This window comes from Pavona decussata, unplaced genomic scaffold, assembly GCF_977016875.1.
Source record: "Pavona decussata unplaced genomic scaffold, jaPavDecu1.1 SCAFFOLD_28, whole genome shotgun sequence".
NCBI classification, from domain to species: domain Eukaryota; kingdom Metazoa; phylum Cnidaria; class Anthozoa; order Scleractinia; family Agariciidae; genus Pavona; species Pavona decussata.
In genome coordinates, this window is record NW_028145451.1 from 799559 (window position 1) to 808364 (window position 8806).

Consider the following 8806-nt stretch of genomic DNA (forward strand, 5'->3'; position numbering starts at 1 on the left):
ATTTCCAGTATTAAGTCCAAATTTGAGGCAAATGAACTGCAGTGCTCGACAACAACGATATAGCCTTGGTGAACTCGTCAACACAAGTAATAATTCATTTCGGAGTATTTTGGAAGTGATACTAATGAATTTAAAATAAAGAAAATTTAATTTACTCTACTCCATGCTTAATTCTAACTCTTTAAAACTTGCTATAAACACAGTCTTTTTTCATGAGCTAATTTGACTCCAAAAACGGAGATCCTCACTCTCTCTAGTTAGTACATAATTCCTGTGTTTAGAAGGGGGCTTTTTTCACTCTATTAGGCTCTACACCTGTTCTAGAATTACTTCAAATCCTCAGTGATTTACACTGGATGCAATATGGTAACCTAAATTAAGTCTGACTTCCCGGTTCACGGCAGAGTCACAACGCAACTGCCACATGCCCACCGACAGAAAAAGGCGGGAATTTTTCCCGCCATTTCCAGTTATTTGCCGGCGGCTGGCCGGTAAGCGTGCAGCGCAGTCGTATCGGTGTTGATGTTTATTTTTGTCTTGTCGTTTAAAAACGGCTAGAAAAAAAAGTATTGCGGTGAGTTTTCTTATCGTCAAAGTTTGCTTCTTGAAGCTATAGCCTATTATCGCACTGGTGTAAAGCAATGGAAAGTGCTGGATGGAAAATTTATCTTGTCGTCGCCCGAAAAGAAAACACCGAAGGTAAGGCTGCGGTAAGGTTTTTTAAATATCTCAAGATTTCAGAGATTTTATTAAACTGATTCCCAAGCTCAAGGCCTACTTCATACCACCGTTACACCTTTATTAAAAATTTATTTCGAGTTTGCGTTGCCATCGACCACGGATGATTTTAATTATACTCTTTTTGACTTTTTTTTTGTCAGTGTAGCGGTTGAGATGACAGCAGTTCGGTGTGCGAGTTCTCTTTATATAAATAGCAGCACACTGTCAACTTCAAAATAGTTCCGTTGCCAAATCAGTCTTGTTTTAATTTCTTCTCACGAAACAGCAACAGTCGCTACTACTATAAAAGCAAATTTCAATTTTTCACCTCTGCTCTAAACAATGCTTCAATTTCCTGCTCAAAATTATCAAAAATGCTACAACATCTACAGCCATTTTGTTAGCTTCTTGCGCCATCGCGAGAACTTTTTTATCTAACAATGTAATAAGGTTTCAGGTTTGGAAATTTGACTTAAAAGTCCAACAGGACGCATATATATTTGCAATTTATTTTTTTCTGTAACTTGAATTATATTCAGTGATAAGTGAATGGCGATTTAACTTTATATCTAAGCCCTTACAGTGCCGCCTCTTCTCCTGTTTTGCCATGATCTTCGTGATTATGCTAATCGTAGGACCGAAACACGCTCCAATGTAGAATATAGAATATATTTCCCAAAGGAAAATCATTGTATGGTTTCGGTCCTCCTACATGGCCGTCGTGCACACACTCTATACTGGCCGCGTACATGTTGAATTTCGTGATTTTTGCACCATTAATATATTCACGAATGGCAAACCAATGAACTCGCTTTTAATTATTATTAAATATTCTGGCTCGGTGCAAATCATCGCAAATGCTTTTTAAAATTCTCAAACGGGCATTCGTTTGCTATTTACTGAATGAATTTTCGAACAAAAAATGATTCAGCCGTGCCACTTAGAAGACTGCCAGGGGTTTAAAAAACTCGACAAGGAGAGGAGGATAAGATGGAACTGTTTGAGGCTTTAAATACGTAGGCAGTAATATTGGATCACCGATTCTTTACGTAGCAGATAAGGTCGCGTCCAAGAGATAGATTTACAATATACGCTGGCCAGGGGGGGCTAGCAGCGAGGCCTGGAACCGACTATTGATGATCGCCCCAGTTAAGAAATTTGACCGAGCGAGACTAAGTACCGATTTTTTGATAAACAAACATGGCGGCGATTTTATGTGAAGGCGCGTCTGTGCGGATTCGCAAATAATTTGGCTATTCGACGTCCAAACATCACAGGAAAGTTTCGGTCTCTCTTTTACCTGAAGTTTGGTCATCAAGAGGGATCACGGATGCAAATTCTGCAGCGAAAAACGAAAATACTGTAACCAACGACTAGCTGACCCATATAGTTCACAGGGCTAGACCAGTGAGACTTCTTCCATTCCACTTTATCGTTACCTTCCCTATAGATTTTTTCATTTAAGGACACTGTAGAATCTCTCCCTTTACGGCAACTACCCACTGGGAGTCAACAAACTGTGGATGCTCTGATGATCTAATTCTCTGTTTTGCTTAAGTTAAAATGTTACTGTCATGCCCATACTCTCAACAACAGATTTTTCTTCTCTAATCTCTTCTAAATGGTGAGCAGTTGAGAGGTGATGTTAGCAGCATTTTGCTCTTCAACTTTGCCGAGTGAGCCACAAATATTGACTTTTGAATTCATTATGTATGCTTGGTAATAAATCTCATCATTTTAAAGAGATGAAGTTATCTTTCATTAATTTAGATTTTGTCTGTCATACCTCTGGGGTGAGAACTGGAACATAAAAGAGGCATGGCGCAGCAATACTCCAGCCAGTCATTACACTGTGCAAGTGTGTGAAAACGTGCAGTAATTGCATAATTTACAATATGCAAATTACACTTGACTATGTTACACAATATGTACCAATTAAACAGTATTGCAGTATGTTACAGTTCTGATGTATATTGTCATGTTTTGATGACATAATTATACTACAGAGTAATGTGGTCAGCTGGGTTAATCCTCGAGTTGCTAGAAACACTTCAGTTATCAAGGGGTGATAATTTACTTTTAGATTGTCTTCTTTGAAATGGCTGTTCAATACATAGAGAAACCATGGTTGATTTACCATCCCGGAATCTATTTGGTACTGTATCTCCCTTGCAGTTGGTTGTTAGGGTGTATTCCCAGTAGCCCCATTTTGGCATCCACCAATGGGGGAAAACCACCATACCGATACAGGTGTTCATGGACATCTGTATTGTAAAGGGCGACAGGTAATACAATAATATTTACATGTACCTTCCAAGGTTTCTGCACATGCATGTGGTTTCTGCAAGATCTCAGTGTACCAGTACATTGTTCACCCGGTGCTACTGAACTCAACTTCCCAATTTTTTGCACGAGAGAATAAGGACCTGAATGTCTTTTCACGTAAGTTAATCTCCCCATACAGACAAGAGACAAACACCCTTGCAACCACTCATACAAACCTGGTAGCTCTATTCACAATAATGTTGAGCAATCTTCTTCTGAGATCTTTATCAGCTATCCTTTCCAGTTGCAAAATTTTCTTATCCAAAAATTTCTTAAGGACTCAAGCCGTTTTCCTTGTGTATGCATTTAAACAATTTGTGCATTAAAATTAAACTTACAGGAATAACTGTCGTCACGCAACATTTAAACAGAGGGAGAATTCCGTAAAATAAACATGCTGTTTCATTCGTATTAAACGACGCTTTCAACAGTTGATACGCATAAAATGTGGCACAAATACTTTTAATACGCTTACATTACAGTTCCAAGCCGATCTTGAGAAATAAGCTTACATTCTGAGCTTTCGCGATGACAGTCGTGAAACACTGCGTGGCTTCTAGTTTCTTCAGAACTGAACAACAATCGAAATTGAACTCTACTATTTTGTCGACGTACAATATCTTCCTGAGATGACGAAAACCATAATCGTTCGCTACACTACAAATCATATTCTTCACCACATACACTCGCTGAAAACATGTCGCTCGCAATTTCATTGCTGACGACTCTACTAACCTAAAACAAAGCTGGCACCTCATTCCAGCGGTCTTGATTAATCGCAGTGTTCAAACTTCGTACTACCGCAAAATAACATGCTAACAGTAAAGTAACAATGACTTAATACGAATGCGTTTTCCACCGTCGAGTCGCCACAGACAAAATAGCATGAATCCTTCGCATTTCGCGCATGCTCGTTACGGTTTTCGATTGATTGACAGATTTCTTTACTGGGGCGATCATCACTTTCCGAAAAGCGGCAAGATCAAAGGTAGCTGCCAGCCCCCCCTGACGCTGGCCATGCGAGCTAACCTCTGAGGCAAGAGGACTAGATTTTAGCTCTGTCTATCTAACAAGGAGAAAAGGCTCCGCTTTCGCTGGGACTGGGCTTTTCTCAAGTTTCCAATGGATCTCTAGACGATCAAGAGGGAAGTCTAATGAGCAGTTGAATTACAAAGTTAAATATTCCAAATCGAAGGAATGATCAACCACAGCCGACCTCATTTTTCTACCATGCTTTGAATCCACCGGTTTGATTTGCGGCTCTGCTTCTGTGAGAAGGACAGGATGCCAAACACTTTTATAACCATTTCAAAAACGTTTATACTTAGAAGAATTCTATATTCAATTATAAATAAATCTCTGAATTTTGTATCTATTCATTCTTCACAATAGTGAAGTTTCCGAAGTGAGAGTTGGCAATCAGAACGTAGTTAAATAATATGTAATTATAAACTGGAACTAAGAGAATGATATACAAATCATTTCTCTGCTTAATTTCTATTTCCCGTTCTATTCTCAGGGTTATATGCTGTTTTAAATCAATCAAGCGACCCGAAAAAGGTACTTGAGAGTCAACAAAAGAGCGGTCTCAAAAACGACATCATGAGTGATTACCAAATGTAAGTGACGTGTTTGAGAAGACCGATCGATCTGTTTTTGAAAATAGCCTAAGTAATCTATTGACATTAACCCGTTGGAAGGGGCAAAGTGGTCAGGTACTCATTTAGCTGTTACTGCAGTATACGGTCTTTGTTTGATCATTATTTTAAACCCACTTTCGATAACTGATTTGACTCCGTCAATCACCAGCAATAATGAATTCGTCATCTATAGCTAAGAGATTTGTGGTCATTTGTAAGGGAAAATCCCTGCAAACAAAATTGCAGATTTGACTTGACTTACGTAGTCTTCAGGGTGCCCAGGGTGAGGAAACTAACACACATTCCTTTTACAAAAATACATTATCCTCCGTCATGAAAATTTCAAGAAAAAGTAATTGATTATGAGAAATTGTCCAATTTTCTTAGGTAGTTATTTTTAAAAATGACTACAAAGAATCCCTATTTGAGATTAACTTTTATGACTGACTTTAATTTAATTTTTTCCAGCTATATAAATGCAGAACCAAACATTTAGTCAAACACATCTGACGAGCAAGGAATTCAAGAATTGAAATCGGGAACGAAGACGCGCGAAAACGATTTGCAAATGTAAGTTTTTTTGACAACTTTTGCCTTTCTTCTGTTTGTTTTTTGGATCTCAGAGTACCCAATTCAATAATGACATAAAATGTGAAGGAATGGAAAACATTTCTCGCGTTTCTATAACAATATCGGTGCGGGAAACACTGACTGGCTGTAACGAATTTTTCACCACCTTGATCTCTGCGTTGTGATGCCTTATGTCCCACTGTTCAAAAAAACCTGTTCAAGTACTTTTATAATGTTTGAAAAAAATCTCCCCAAAAATATCACGATTCCATATAAACGGCTTTCTTTTAATCACAGCATTCTCATTGAAGGTTATTGTAACTGCATACTTACAAATCGTTTGCCCAAAGGGCTCTAACTGAAAATGACCAGCGTAAAATATCTGATCCCCACTCAAGCGTCTGTCTTAGTGAAAAAAAAAGGAACAAGAACGGCTTTTTGATTTTTCGTGCTCAGTCACGTTGCCATTTTATTTTCCGGTTTTCTCTTTGGTTGACATTTTTGCCCATTGAACACGTTGCTAATGAAAGGGAAAGTTCCCTGTGTCTTGTTTGTGCAGACCTGGTCTCATAAATCCAATTGTCCTCTTTTAGGTATGATTTGCAAGACCTCTTCCCTCTGCGTCAGCTCATTCTCCAAAGCAACTATGATCATTACAAATGAGAACGTGAAAAATAGCACCAAAAGCCTACTCCTTCATGGTAACGTATCGAGCACAGTTAGTAGTAAATGAGCGGCATAAAGCCGACAAAAATGCAGAATAAACTGACAGCAAATTTTCAGTATCATTAGAGAGGCAACTTCTCTTTCCATACCAGAAAACTCTAAAACATGAAAACAACTAGGAAAGCTGGTCAATGGTTGCCGATCACGTGACCCCAAGCTGGGTGGAGGGTTTCGCGCGCTCCACTTCGTGCTTGTCTTACTTTCGCGCTTCCCGAGGCCCACATAGTCGTGATGCATCGACCAATCCCAGGATGGAAACTCATTCTAGTGGGCATTGCACACAGGTACAGTCGTCAACTCAGTTGACTACATACGGGATTACTTAATCCATGGATAACTGTACCGTGACTGTTAGGATGGCACGCTTTCACCGGGTCGCTGTCCGATTTCCATGGCTGGTGCCAGAGGACCGTCTGTATTCAAGCGGGGGTCACATTTTTGGTTTCGTCGTTTTTTCCCTGGAAATAGTCTTGAAATTTGGCCTTGAAGGAGTTGTTGTTTTGCAATAATTGATACGTAAAAGAAGTAATAGATAAAGATTGATTGTGGAAGATGAAATTAATGAATTTGAAATGATGATGTACTAGAAATGCTACGTACACTTCAATGTACATGAAAGAACTGGCTTCAACAAGATTCGAACGTGTGGCTCTCGCGATACTGCAGGAGGCTTTACTCGACCAGGCTATCAAGTCCCGCGATATTTTGACTAACAGAATGTGTTGTTAGATTGTAGAGTGAAATTTCAAGTTTTCCTAGACAGGGGCACAGACTGGAATTGAGGTAAGCTGCTCAATAGATTTCATGTTTGCAGACGTTTTTTGACTTCGCAAGCTGTGTCTTGTATGAATTTAGCTATATGATAACATATTAAAAGGCTACATGCGTCTCACAAGGATAAAAAGTTTACAGTACAGGTGTTAGAGCTGTTCTGCGCATTGTTAGCTGGTGCATCAGTGGCAGAACTCTAGAGCAGCGACATCTCCTTCCATGTCAGAAAACTCTAAAAATACGAAAACTTGTATTGCTGTATTTCAGGAAGGGTGCTTCTTACATTTTCAAGGGTATGGGTGGGTTTTGAGAAGGGCCAAGAGAGGATCCTCTCTTGGAAGGGCACATTAGTTCATAGTCTTAGAAGAAGTGTGTTTTCTAGCTAGTCATCATGAAATAGTGCTGGAATAAGGTTTCTATTTTTGCCGTTTTGCACCGAAAAGGGGTTAAGTGTTAAGGGGTTAGGTCTAAAATGGCTTCATCGTTAGGGTGGATAAATACCCCTGGGGCTGAGTTATTCTTCCTTTGTTTGTTGTGTAAGATAGAAAGCGTAAACGGAAAATTTTAAAGAAACTCTCTGACACAGACTTAATTTTACCTGACAAAGAGAAGGGGATCGAGAAGAAACACTCATTATCGCTGGAAATCAGTACTCTTATGATGCCGGCAAACAAAATATTACAAATCGGCGGTTAATTGTAACAAGAGTGAGTTCCATCTTTTATCAGCAACGTTCATATTATAATCTTACCTTTTTCTTTAATTTCTCCTTGCCTTAACTTTAGGGCGTTTTCCATGGTTGAAAGTCGCAAGAAGTTGTTAAGCTGCTGTTTATCTGAGGGGAAAATGACATCAAGATAATATCAAGTCATCGGCCAAGAATTAGATTCGACTTTCTTTATATCTGAAGACAAAAACCGGATGTAGTCAAGTGGTGTATTAGTTCGATGTCCGATTTTCCCTTCTCTGTAAAAGTTGACAAACCGCTAAGAGAGACTTCTATGATGTGTATACTGAAAAGTGAGGATTAGAACATCAACTGCTAATTTGGAGATGATTCAAAACAGCGACAGTGAGCAAACATCGAGGGAGCGAATGTTTTCAGCTTTGAAAGAGACACTGTTTTAGTATCGGACTGGACATAGGGAATTCAAAACACTTTTGACTGAGGCCTTGTGACACGTGGCATTAATGGCAGCTTGCCATTGATGACCTTAATTCCGGTTGAAATCCTCTTAGTTTAAAGGTATTTGCCACCGATTCTAATCCATTTCCTAGTCATCAACTAGTAACTAACTTTTCTCAAGTAGGCCGATGAGTTCTCTTAGTCTTATGGCTGTGAATAGGGTGCGCCTCAACCTTATAATTCAGTAGCCTGCGAGCAAGCTCAAGAGAGCTTGCTCGCAGGCTAAGACTGATTCAGTTGAACCTCGGCCATTCTTTGATCTCGATCATAAATTATCGGAAACTTTTCCGCGATTGTTTAATGTATTTACAGGAGTTTATAACCACTGAAGCTATGCTTTCAATTTGCAAGTGAGGTTATTCAGAGCTGGAAAATGAAGGACAAAATGTTTACAGGAATCCTCATTATTTAAGTTTAGACAATGAATTTTAAGAAGTATAAAGAAATAAAAAGCAACCTAAAAATTAAAAATAAATTAAATAATACCCTAATAAAACTAAAAGTTAATACTTATCCTGCCCAAGCATCAGCAACAACAATAACTTTGTTTTATATTTCCTCAAAGTCCAAAATAAATATTAAATCTTAATTTTAATAGAGTCTTATACTTTATTAATGTGGATTCCTGAAAAATTAGTTTGCCCTGCATTTTGCTAAATTTGCCAACTCGTTTACCTCCAGATAAAAAGGAAAAAAACTCATGGTTAACTAAGAAATCTTACGTTAGCACTGAATTATTTTTGAGTAAAACAAGACCGTCGTTGATTCCTCAAAGAATTTCGATTAGTGTTACTAAAGATAACAGGACAAATAACACTCAGTTTCACTTCCATGATATCCTTCAGAGTGATAATGTAATTAATGTGGA

The 8806-nt window shown here is 38.6% G+C and overlaps 1 long non-coding RNA gene across 1 annotated transcript; it reads left to right on the forward strand.

Annotated features, from left to right (window-relative positions):
• The first annotated feature begins 526 nt into the window (after positions 1–526).
• Positions 527–8774, forward strand: LOC146484974 (uncharacterized). The gene is made up of 4 exons (XR_014863483.1): positions 527–699; positions 5154–5255; positions 5849–6764; positions 7538–8774. It is a non-coding gene; the product is annotated as an uncharacterized LOC146484974 (long non-coding RNA).
• Positions 8775–8806: the final 32 nt, after the last annotated feature.